This window comes from Phaenicophaeus curvirostris, chromosome 2, assembly GCF_032191515.1.
Source record: "Phaenicophaeus curvirostris isolate KB17595 chromosome 2, BPBGC_Pcur_1.0, whole genome shotgun sequence".
NCBI classification, from domain to species: domain Eukaryota; kingdom Metazoa; phylum Chordata; class Aves; order Cuculiformes; family Cuculidae; genus Phaenicophaeus; species Phaenicophaeus curvirostris.
The window spans coordinates 86,807,030-86,820,624 of NC_091393.1; the positions used below are offsets into that span (position 1 = coordinate 86,807,030).

The 13,595-nt window shown below is 35.4% G+C and overlaps 1 protein-coding gene across 1 annotated transcript in view; it reads left to right on the forward strand.

Annotated features, from left to right (window-relative positions):
• The window catches only part of GPATCH2 (G-patch domain containing 2), a 121,201-nt gene that overhangs the window by 25,654 nt on the left and 81,952 nt on the right, over window positions 1-13,595 (forward strand). The window lies entirely within an intron of this gene.

Below are 13,595 nucleotides of genomic sequence, written 5' to 3' on the forward strand. Positions count from 1 at the left end.
AATGAACTTTTAAGAATAAGTTTGGAGGAGGGCATTAGGAGAAGAGAGACTTGACTTATCAAATTAAAATATATTTCTTGTCTTGCAATTTCTGTTGCAATGTGTATTCCTTTCTTATCAGAATAGTGGAAGAGCAGAATGTGGGAGGCTCTTTATCAGTGTGTAATAAACATATCCTAGCATGATAAATACTGCCACATTGATGATGTTTATTATTTGAGAACGTGAAATGTTTTCAAGTTTTAATTTGCCTAAATAAAATAAGGTGCTTCTGATAAATGTAAGAGCTATTATATGTGGAGAGAATAGAAAGGAACTGGTAGAAATTTAACTCGTTTTGAAGAGGGAAGGTTTTTATAATTGAAGTTCCTGTCCAGTACTTGCCATTCGCCGCTGAATACAATGTTTTAAAACCTTGGCCTGTGATCTCCGCTGCTAGCGATCATGAATTAGATGAATGCTATCTAGTTCTTGGTTTCCTATCTACCTATTTTTATTTTTGGTTCAGTGCTTGCTTGAGCATATCTGGGATTTGTAGCCCATTTTCTAGGCTTATTGCAATTTCACTCTGGTATTTTATAGGAGCTATTATAAGTGATAGGTTAGCTTCATGGTACTGATGATACATGGCTTAACTACCCTAAAAACTGCCTTTTCCTCTAAATTGTAAAAAGGTGATTAAATTTCAGTTGATGAAGATATACTGCGAATGTGTATATATAATAAAAAATCCTAATGTTTATTTTCTGCTACACTTTCTTGATTGTTCTTAGGAGCCCATTTTGTCTTCCGGTCATGATATATCCTATAAAGCTAGTGTGGTAGTTCTCTTCGAAACAAAAATGCAAGCCAATCTACTAAAGACTGATAATTTGGTTACCTCCAGTTATTAAGTATGTTATTTACATAGTGTTGTGAAATAAGGTTGACATGTGAACATGCCTCCTAAGACGCTTTGTTCAGGCAGGAGTGCATATAGTGCGTAAGTATAGTACATACAGTGGATGTGCTGTTGGCTCTTCAGATGCAGTTTTCTGGCCTTCCTAATGATTATATATGTTTGTAGGCACATCTGCTGCATCTGTCTTTGCAAATGTAGCTTTGTAAGCCAGAGCTCATGTGCTTCCTTTTGTCAATGATTGGCTCTTAGAGAAAATCTTTTTTAGATACCTTAATCCAATGATGGAAAAAAGTCATTTAATACCTGACATCTGATAACACAGAACAAGAAGTAATTACTGCTATTACATGGTAACAGTGAAGGAGAGCAAGAGTGCTTTTAGTAAGACTAATATCCTCAGGAAAGAACACTGCAGACTCAACTCATTGGAAAGAGTTGTGGTGTGTCTTCTTTTTTTTAATAGCCAGGAGTCTGATGTCTGTATCACTGCTTTTACACAGAATTTAAAAGGGAGACGATGTAAAAAAATAATGGAATTTCCTACTGAGATACATTTCCAAAAAGACAGACATTATATAGTTAGCCCTTTGCATACAGTTAATGTGTGTTTTAAACTTTTGGGAAGGTATAGTTGAAAGTTCACAATTATAGTAGCTAGTCAAGCCTTGAACAGGTTACTGGTTTAGGGAAGGCAAAATGAATAGTTATGATAATAACTTTGATATATCATCATCCTCTGTCAAAATGTGTTTAATTCCCAAACTGTTTGGGTGTTTTCTTGTAAGAGTAAGGTCAGGCTAAGAGTGTGATCATTACTTGCAATATACCAAGGAAACTGCCAGCTTAAGTAATTTGCACACTACTGTTTTCAGAAGCAGTGGGAGCTGAGAGTCAGAGGAAGAATGCTGCTCTTTATGGACCACTTAGTAAACTTTAATTTGAAGTAGCGTCAAACTTAGATTCTCTCCAGATATTCTTCCTGCATTTTATTGTCTGGTTGCTTGATTTGAACAAACTCACGTGGCTTTCTGTCATGTGTGCTGCTTTTGAGTTAAAACACTTTTTTAACAATCATACAACACTGGACAAGCAGGAGAGAAGTAAAAACCTAGCATGCAAATATTATGAAAATCCTCATCTTATACAATGTACAGGTAAAGTGAGTTGTTACCCAGCAGGTGACAACTGAAAATGCTGAGCAAGAAAATGAAAAAAAAAACCAAAAAAGTCATCCCAACTGGGTTATATCCTTCGGCTTGCCCAATGTTTTTGGGAAGTACATTGTAATAGGAAGTGATTTGACTGGGGTAGAGTGCAAAAAAACCATGACCAATTAAAATGTTTTCTCTCAAATCTGCCAGTTTTTCCATCCATCAGGTTTGTCAAGGGGATTGGCTTCATGATGTTAAAAGTAGCCTAATTTAACTCTTGCAGTCCTAGGACTGATTTTTCTTTTTTGCATAGCTGTACTGTTGAGCTTTACTATACATAGTTGTAATAATTCAAAAAGTACATTAAAAAACTGTATTTGAGGTCTTTTATCTGAAGTTGTCTGAGTATTTCTGTCAAATCCTGTGACTTCTTCAGAATTTCCATATTAGAAGTTTTTCTCAAAAGAAATTGTTGTCAGATAACTGCTGCTCTATTGATGTGAGGAGAAAAGATGTGTTGAGCACTCATGCTTTTTGTTAACTGCTTTCAAAATGTAAAATCAAATCAAACATTTTTTTTCTAAGTTCTTTTTAACTGAAGAAACAGCTAGGTGTTTTCAGGTTTTTTTTCTTGTCAAAATACTTTGGAAATTGTATTTTTACAGATCTGAGGAATGCTTCTCTGAAGAGTAAATTGGGCATTGTTTTTACAGTATTGGTCAGAAGTCTTTTTACGATGCTTTGCAACTTCTGGAAAAGCAGCACTTTTCAAGTTAGAGCTGATTTGGTATTGTGGAGAATTGTTTTACACTGAATGTGTTGCATGCAGTCAGATAGAAACTGAGATGCACGAAATAACTTATCTGTGGAGTTTTAATTATTTTCTTTAGTTAATGACTTTTGTCATTTGGAGTGATGGTCTTTCTGCCAACCTGTGTGGAAATGTGTGTGGTATTAGAAAATGTGTGATAACAAAACTAAACTTTTGTTGGATTCCAGAGTTTCACTCCTTCAAGATGAGGAATATTAGGCTCTGTGAGGATGATGTTTTGCAACCTTACACTGCTTAAGCTGCAAATGGTTTTTCTTTTAAGTAAGTAGGAGGGTAGGGGCATTTGATTTTTCTAATGGGGGTTCTATTAAGATTTTCTGTCACCAAAATATCTTTTCAGGTACTTTTAAAACATTCTTACTGTGCTTTTCCTGATTCATAGTTGTCTTAAGTTCATAGAGATATAGAATCATAGAATCACTAGGTTGGAAAAGACCCACCGGATCATCGAGTCCAACCATTTTTCTATGAAAAAGGATGAGTAATTATTAAATGCCAACAGCGGCTTCAGGAACAGAGAGCTTTTATGATATCTGAGTGCAACCAGAAGGTGTTTCTTTCACTCAGAACAGCTCTCATAAGGAAGATTATCATAGAATCATAGAATAATTTGGGTTGGAAAAGACCTTAAAGATCATCCAGTTCCAACCCCCCTGCCATGGGCAGGGACACCTCCCGCTGGATCAGGGGCTCCAAGCCCCATCCAACCCAGCCTTGGACACCTCCAGGGATGGGGCAGCCACAGCTTCCCTGGGCAACTTGTTCCAGGGTCTCACCACTCTCATGGTGAAGAAATTCTCCCTAATATCTAGTCTAAATCTGCCTCTCTCCAGTTTATCCCCATTGCCCCTCGTCCTGTCACCACAAGCTTTTAGGACCAGCCCCTCCAGTCATGCTCTTTAATCCTCAGTTTACTTAACTCGGCACCTTAGGTGTACAACATTGAGTAGAAGAGGAAGCTTCCTTGAGGAGTGGGTGGTTTCCTGCACTCCTGTGCTTCCTGCAGCTAGGGTGTCTCAGACAGAAAAATCCAGGTTGTTAGCAGAGGAGGTGCTCTGTGATGGCAGTTTAGACCCTGCTTTTGGTTCTTCCAATGTTTAGTCACTGTTGACAAAATTGCTACAATTTTCCCAAAGAAGTAGTCAAATGGCACTCTTCTGGACTTCAGAACTTAGTTGTGTTGAAATAGCTGTATTTTATGTGGAAATGGAAGTCAAGGGAAAGCTTCTGTCAGATTTGAAAATCCCAGTATAAACAATGTAGGTTTTTAAAAATGGGATGTAAATACTGGGGATGATGTTGACTTACTTGGGATGTTCTTAACTTCGTGTATCGAATCTTTTTTGGAAAACTCCTTAATGTTCTGACACTTGCTGTGTATTTTGCATAATAAGAGGTTCTTTTCCACAAATTTAATTTCAAGTGCAATTTTGCTTTCACTTATACTGATGCAAGCTTAATATAGTTTTCCACAAGCCATGATAAGCACCTGATGGAAGAGTAAAAGCTTCTCAGTGACTGAAGTAATAGCTTGGCATACTTACTAATCAAAAGAATAATAATTATACCTGTACCATGTTTCCTAGTAGGCTGGTATTTCTAAAAGTGGTTCCCATGACTGGTAGTACCAATGGTGGTACCGACACTTAAGCCACAGTTAAATATTGTGGTTGTTCAAGGCAGAGCACTAGAATAATCGATCAGTTTTGTCCATATAGTTGTCATGATACAAAGTAATTTGAATTCTACCTGTCCTTTATGAGATCTGAATGATTTAATAAACTCTCCCTTACAGCCCATGTTTGTTTTAACTGACAGTGATTTTTGTGTCCTTTGTAATTGCCTAATGAAAATCTATGATCGTCTTGGTGTCATCAAACCAGTAAAAAGGACAAAAAACAGAACAAAATTGCTGTCTCATTTGAATCTGCAGTTCATTAATGAAAAAGGAGTTACCTGTAACTCGAATACCAAATGTTTAGATTTCAGCAAATCTAAGGTTGGTCATTCTTGTTATTAGTTCTGCTACCTAAGTGTAAACCCCTCTGCCATGATTAAAATAGTTCAGGAAATAGTCAGCTGGTTTGTAATCGTTGTAAAGGCATTAGCTGGTGAGGGTAAGGATGTGTTTGTTTTATTTTTTCCTTCTATAGGACTTATATTGTAAATTAGTATGTAATGTCTTGAATTGTGACCTAGTTTAATTCTTATGAAATGCGTGCTTATCAAGAAAAAAGAATAGTATAAATGCATCAGACGGTTGGTACCTTGTAGAGGTAACAATTGTACTTTGTCAACAAAATGAAGGTATCCTGTACACTTAACTACTGAAACAGACATTGTCTTTGCACTGTGCAACAGAGCTCACAGTGGTTTTTCTTGGTGAAATAAAATATCAAAGATTAATTTCTGTCTAGCTAAAGTGAATGTAGTAACTTAGTCCCTTTTCTTGGACTCTCACTTCAAGTATAGTGTCAAAACCAGCATCCCACTTCAGCGAAATGGATGCCCTCCAGCATTAGCTTTAGAAATGCCAAATGTACTGCTTATTTTTTAAATGCATCTTGTGGTTTATTCGTGGTGACAAGTGCTATGAACTGTTAGTCTGAGCAGTATGCCTTGTAATTCACCTTAACCCAACCGCTCAAATGAGTCATCTACAATTACACTTCAGTTTTCTCTTAAACCAGGGCAAACAGCGTATCATATCCCTTTTATTCTTCAGTTAGTGTCTGTCTCGAAAACACATTTAATAGTTTTGCACTACTCCTTACAGATGAGTTTTAAAAACCTCTGACTTCAAAATATGAGGCAGCATAATTATTGTTTTCTTTCTATTCTGTTTCTCTTGTTTTCTCCTGCATATCACAAAGAAATGCCTCTTTCTGAGGTCTGACTACATGAAATGCTACTTCTGCAGACATTTGGAACTTGCTTGTGTGACTTCCCAAGTCCATATAGCTTCTTTGGTTTATGTTTCAGTGAGATTCTAATGGAAATAGAAAGAATTTGTCTTTATATGTAATTGGCTGTAGCATCTTTTCTGCAAAAATTTCACCTATTGTCTCTTCTAGGAACTTCTTAATGCCTCAATAAGTGTTTTGAAGAATTAATGGTAAAACATAGTCTTGTATCCAGTGTCAAGTTAGGAGCCCTATTTCCTTGTATTGAACTTGATAAGGGAGTTGATCATTTAATGGCGGGTATAAACAGAAAATCTTTATGTGTAATAGCTATGGAACACATGCAGATGTACTATGTCTTAGTTGATGACTGACATCTCATTTTTGCTGTAGTAACATCATAAACATCAAGTAAATCATTACAGTGGTTTTGACTAACACATTGTTTAGCATTTTTTAACTGAAAGCAAGTAAAATATCAGATATAACTCCTAAACTGTTGAAAGTTTCTTGCTAATTCAAGCTATAATCACTCGTTCATGTGAGTAGGTTTTCCACTCCATAGGAAACTGTCTTCTTGCCTTGACAAGATGATGTGGGAGAATGAGGGCTAGTGATAGATGGAGCAACTTGAAAATAGTCCATCTGTTTGTTGGTTGCGTTTCATGTGGTGGCCATCTATAGGGAAAACTGGCACTTTCGATATCTAATAGAAGTACTCTGCCTATCTGTAGATGTCTCTATAGTGACCTTATAGATTTGTTTTGTGATACACAATTTATATACAGATGCACTAACTTGGTTTGTTTGCTAGCTCTGCTCTAGCTTTACTTTATGTAATATCTTATAAAAAAATGTTTGTCTGAAAAGTGATCAATACCATTTCCAGGTCATCTTTCAAATCACTACTGTAAGGCAAAGAGAGGGAATTAAAATTATTTAATCTTGTTTTATTCATAACAAAATTGGAAATACAAACTGCAACTTAAAATGTTGGGGGGTTTTCTATATGCAGTCTGAGTTCATACAGCTTGTACTCAGAGTAAGAGGCAGCTGTAAAAATAGTGAATTAAACTGGATCTTCAGTGTCCTTTCCAGCAATTTGTCATGGACATGCATCTATCAAATAACCTCAAAACGCAGCACAGAAAATAAAGTAACAAACACACATGATGCGTTGTGTTGAATTACCCCAAAAAATTATTCTGCTGCTTTTGTGATGTGAGGTACAATACATGAATGAAGAAGTACTCCTTTGCCATTCTGTTTGATATCTGTGTCTTTAGTTAGTCAGATGTAAAGACAGTGTTCTATTGGTTGTTAAAAATAACCATGAGGAAGTGAAGTGAACCACAGTTGTTGTAGCCTGGCCTATCTGTGACTTAGCTGGAAAATTGTTTGCTGCCGTTTTGTTTCTTGAAATAATAAAGTTAAATGTGCACATTGAGAGCATAGTTTTGAGGAGGGAAGAAAGTACTAAAACTTCTCAGCAGCTGCCCTGCCTCATCTGATAGTTATCACATGGTATTTACAGCAAGTAAAAATATAACTGAATGCAGAAGAGATCCTTTTCTTTACAAAACTGTAGTCTTTGTTTAATGTATTTCTGAGAGATTTTAAAATTAAATGAGCTGCAGAAGTGAATACTTTGTTAAACATGTTTATCCAATAAATGGATAAACTGCAATGCTGGCTTTAAATAAATGGGTAATAAACAATCCTAGAATGGGAAGGTAATTACCAGAAGGTAATTGGTAAATTAATAATGCTGTAGGTTTTGAGGTGTGTCACAGGAAAATTCAAAGCTTTTGTGTTTATTGGTCTTTTGATGATGTGGAGCACCCTACATATCATTGTTGGTAAAACCATTTCAAAAGCATAGTGATCTTTGTTTTGTCTGTACTTAAAACCATTTATCCAATTACATAATGTATACCAGGATAAAGAAGACAACAAGAAAAAGTTTGTTGACATCTGCACTTCCAGATGGAGTGGTTTGAGACTGTTAGCCCTTGCCTTTTAGTTATTGTCCTTTCAGTTAGAACGTAGTAGGTGCTTTTTTAGTTTCTATTCCAAGTGAAGCATAAACTATTATATCTGATCATGTGAACCCTTTCAGTCCAACAGTTTTGATAACTGACCACTCAGCCTCTTGCAATTTGATTGAGCAAACTCTTACTTGCTTCCAATGATCTAATATTTTTATTTGTTTTTTGTTTTCTTACTATTAAGGTAGTCTTTTATTTTACGGGTGTTTTTTGAAATCTGCATTCACAAGTATGAGAACAACTTTCTTATTCTGTTGTTTCTCAGCCTTGACTTGGCGCTCCTGCAGATTATGGTCTTAAGGGTCCAGGAAAAGGGTTTCTTACTGCTAGCTGATGGACAAACTCTGCAATTGTCCTGCTATACATGTGTATTTTTTTTCAACACTTGTGAAATTTACTTTAAAGAGCATTAGATAAAATATGCCCATTTCCCTCTTCTCCTTAGACTCCTTCCTGTTGAACTGCTTAGTTCTAGAAGACTTTTTACAAATACCTAAGCAGATAGATACAGCAAGTTTACGGTAGATTATATTCTACAAAGAATAAAAATGCAGTCACACTGCAGAAAGAAATCCTTTTCCTGCTTTATATTATATTGCTGTGCTTTGAAAATGAAAGCATGCATATGGTGATTGAGATGTTGTTGACCTAATGCTTTCTCCCTTTTTTTTGTTCTTTAGTGGTTTTTAAAAATCTGGAATCTAGTTGCTGATGTAGGTCTAAAGAAATTTAAGACAATACCTAGAATAACTTTAAGAACATTGTCAGTTAGAAGTTACCATGAGGCAGCTTTCCATGCAGTAAAATATGGCACTTGAGCAAAAGATAGGAAATGACTGCATAAAAACAAGAGGGAGACTGCATAAACAAAAGCTAGCACTTCACTGTTAAGTTGGGCATAAATATTTTTAAATATATTGTTATCCCTTGCTTAGGAGAACAGAAGACTTAACTATATTTTGCCAGATTATTGAGAATAAACTATTTAATAGTCACATCATATATAATATTTTAAAACTCTGAAGGATTTATTAAAGTTTTCCCTATACACAAACATATCTTTACAAAATGAATTCCCCTATATCAGTGATGTATATGCATATTTTCTTTCAAGTTTAATGTGATTTTTTTTTGTTTGTTTCAGGAAAACAACTTCATTTACATAACATGTTTTACTTACTCTTACATTAGATGTTATAAGAACATGGAAAATGTTTTAAAAATATTTGGCGGTTGATGGATTAGTACTCTTCAAAGAGAAACAAAACACTAAATATTTCTAATCCTGCATTATTTACCGCATGGGTGGTTAAATGCTACTTTAAGCCCCATAAAATTAAAAGGGAGAAATCTGCCAACTGTAGCAGGAATTGGATTTAGGAAGAGCGGTACAGAGCCAAAATATTGCTACAGAATTAAATGTCAAAAATCTTCTTTAATAGTAGATATATAGTTCACAGTGCCTGGTTATGATTAATACATTTAATCTAAATCACTGAAAGTTGCTCTCTCCTTTTCCATAAAATACAATAGGACACAAATCAGTTTTACTGTAGGTGGATAACAATTGGAAAATAATGCATCTTCCCGCCCAATAAATTGTCAGTTATATCTTTTAACTAAAATCGATTCATCTTTCCAAAATTTATTACAATTTCTAATAATAAATCTTTTCAAATGTTTATTCATTTGCTTTTTTATACATTTGTGCCACTTTTGCTATGGTCTAATGTTTTTTCTTTTGATTCATTGTAAATTAGAAAATCTATTTTGAGTCAATTTTCTAGTTAAGAAGTTAAAATCTATAACCTAGCCATTTTTTCATAATCTCCTTTGCACATTTTAATACCCTTGAACTTAGATACAATCCAGTAAATTCTGATCAGAAGGTGATTAAAAGACTTTTCTGTGCTGCTTCTTGACTGAGAGCCAGATTCATAAAACAAGTACTTATGAGACTGTTAGCTGGTTTTCTCCAGCACACTTCTCTGATTCAGAGAGGAAAACTGGAACAATTATAGCAAATGAACAGGTACATAGGTTTTGGGCAGAGTTTTAGTATGGAAAATCAGAATTGTGCTTTTTAATTAGAATCCAGCTGTGACCATTCAGGGTATGATAGAAGCCTCCTTTTATTGTCCCTTTATAACAGCGAGACAATGATAGTACTGGAAAGAACTAAAGTACATTGTATGTTTCCCATTGTTTGTTGTGTCTGTAATTATCCAATATTAATCTCTTCATGTGTGCTCATCTGCCATTTTGCATTCTTAAAGTGATACTTATTTAAGAAGGAGATATTTTTAAAGAAATTTTTCATCACTTTAATGATTGATCTGCTAATCTGTGTTGTGAAATTGTGTTCACTGTTCAGTAGTTTCATGCTCTGTATATGATAAAATTTGTCAGAGAGGAATAGTCTTAGTTTTTTTAAAATAAGAATATTTCCTATTCTGATCTAGTTAAACAAGGTGATCTTTTAGTCAGTTTTCTGACAAGAATTGTGTATGAGAAGCTTAATCTAGTATGTTGCCATATCAAATTTCTTAATGCATAGATTTGTTTTGTTGATACTATAACTGTCAGTGTTGGCAGAACAGAGGGAGAGGGTTAGAAAATGTTTCAAACATAACTATAAAGAAAATTACATTCATAATTTGAACTACGTCTACAGTTATCACTTACTGGTACATTTGTGTAGCTGAAAGCAACTTGGTTTTAAAGTGATTGATTTCAGAGTTAAAAAAATCATTTGTGTGGGTAGATTGGAATTCATTAATTTTACTAATTACACAGTGAAGAAAACAGATGTTTTCTTAGACAAAGATCAGGCTATAATTGCAGGTCTTACCTGCTCATCTAAAAATAGTATCAATATGATCATATATCTCTTTCAATGTTACTTTCTTATTTTTATGTGGATGTACAATTCTGTTACACAGTTGTTAAGCCTTACTCTAATTGTGTTCAAATTTGTGTTTGATAGGAACGGTTGGACTCGATGATCCGGTGGGTCTCTTCCAACCTGGTTATTCTGTGATTCTGTGAAATACAAATCTGATAGGGTATTGAGGGGGTACATGTGTCATAGTGCATGTATTTAGAAAATTCTTCAAGGGTAGGTTGGGTAATGATTGCCTCTTAGAATGTCGAAATCAGCACTACTCAGTTCTACTCTGCATCCAGTTATAGTAGTGTGTGTTACAAAAATAGTCAAAAGACCTTGCAACAAAGCCAAGTTTCCAGCAATTATATAAATCTGTCTAGGGTCCCTGTAGGACTCTTACTCTGAGGTATGTACTCTGTAGGACTACAGCCTAGATGAGAAAGGTTTTTCCCCTAATTCTATGGTAGCTTACTCTAACAGAGATATTGCATATGTTCGTTTTGTCCTTTAGCAAATTTTTATAAGCATGTTCTCTGTTTCAATTGCTGTAAGTACATATTTATAAGTGAAATAGGTGACCTCCCTTACTCCAACTAGTACTAATAATTGGCAAGATCCAGAAAGAAATTACCTTTGAAAGGAGCATTTGCAACCAGCGGCTTGAGGATGCATGATCTGTATGAAGAGTAAGTCTGGGTTTGCCACATCCTTCTGTGCTTGGAAGAAGTGCATAAGAGGAAAGAAGCTAGCAAAGCATCAGTAAGCGTAGTTGGTATGATGAATATTTAGTGGAGTAAACTGTTGCAAAAACTGTAAATTAATTCAGAGAAGTAACAATTAGAAAAACTTTATCATTGCAACTTTGTGTAATATTCAACTTCAAAACATACCTTTCTCAGCTCTTTTTTTTTTAATACTGTTCTTGCTCAGACTTTACTGTTTGCCAGGATTCTTTATTTCAGAAAGTGTCTGATTTGCGTGGAAGAGAATTCTCACATCTTTTCAGTACAAATGTGTTTTCTTCAAAATCACAAGTGTCCTATAGTGAACATAATTTCTACAAAAATAAAAGTTGAGATGTTCGTACAGTAAAGCAATGCAAGATGACAAAACATCAACAGTGCCAATATACCCCCTTAGCAGTAAACTCCAGTGATTATCTAGATGTTCCATTATAGTTTTTTTTTTTCTTTCATATGTTATGGGGTGGGGAAAGGTGCTTTCTAAAATGCAGTGTGCTTCGGTGTATTTTCAAGGTTTTCGTGAGGGCGGATTGTTTTGGTTTGTCTCTGTAGAGGGAGATTTGTGCATGCTTTGCTTACTTCAGGGGAGTTACTCACTGCAAGTGGGACGATCAGAGTTGTTGAGCAGTCTTAAAGTGCAGCAGACCTGAAGTTCCTCATTAACACAGAAGGCTTCAATGTGACTGCCTGCTTTTAGGTGTAGGTGATGTATTGAGAGGTTGTGGGGCCTTGGAGATGTAGAGCCTAAATAATTTAATGTTTTTTTAATGCTAGATTAGTAGATATAAAACTATTAGATTGTGTTACATTGCACCTATTATATTTGTGGTCTCCCAGTGTACCATGTAGTGATGATAAATGTAGAAAATATTTGAATTTCAAGAGAGCTTTCACTAAAATGCTAGCAAAATTATCCAAGATTGTTGCAGGCTATTGATGTACTCTGTTACTGGTATTTCAAGAGAAGATGGTGAACTTTCAGTCAGTGTTGTGGTTTATGTTGAAAAATTCTCTATTTCTTTTGGATGTTTCTTCTGCAGTCCTCCTATTAAATTAGTAAGGCAAATAAACTTGATCTCAAAATAATTGAAATGGGAATACTATACTATATTCAAGGGTGTATTTGAATCAATAGCTCTCAGTACTCATAGTGGCTAACTAATTTGATAGAATACTAAGTAATGTAATGATGCCATTCAGTTTTCAGTTATTGCCATGAAGATCAACTGTAGAATATTATTCTTGAAAGGAGAGTAATTCTTGCCTCATGTTCATAGAAGTGTTTAGGGAACAGATGAATGTTTAGACACTTTGCTTTGGAAGGTAAATAATATCCTTGAGGTATTGTCCACTATGCTGTTTGTGGCTTTCGAAGTGTGTTACTGTGTGAAACTATTTTCTTATGCCTTTAGAAGAAAATAAACAGGTTTACCTTACATTAAAGGGAGACAGAAAACTGCCTGGAGATTCAGGCATATATGGCGTCCCCTTTATTGTATGGTCTTTCTGGAGGAGCTTAAAGTGACCAGCAATGCTGCGAGTGTACGCGGAGCCCAGAGGTATCATATGGCCTTGACTTGTACAAAATGGATTATTCCAGTAGGGTAACAGAGCTGGTTGGCTGTTGAGAGAACTAATCAAAGGAAAGGCAAACCCATGTATAATACTGGTTATTAGAAACTCTGTTGGCATCAGACTAATTAAATGTAAACACCTAAAGCATTCATTTATTTCTTTATCAAAATATCAAACTGGTGAAATACCCACAGCTGGGGAGAGGTGGGACTTTTTCACCTCACTTAACCTTTCTAATATAACTAAGAGGATTTGTCTTGGCAGCCCCCTCTCCAAGGGGAGACCATTGAAACTATTAATGATCTGTCCTTTGGCAAAATGCCTGGCACCAGTTCTCTCTGAGCAGACTTTTTAAAGCTTTGTGTGCTTTTCACAGCTGACTCTGAGCGTTCTGGGGAAGCTGCTGTTTCCTGTCTAGGTTCTTGAAGTTTGAGGCTTCCTGCTTTGTATAGATCAGTCTTTTTGATTTGCATGTCCAGTGTTGTTTACTATCATCTAGATGTTTGGCCTGACAAAAAAGTAGTGCTTATTGTTGCTTGAGCAGCAGCACCTATA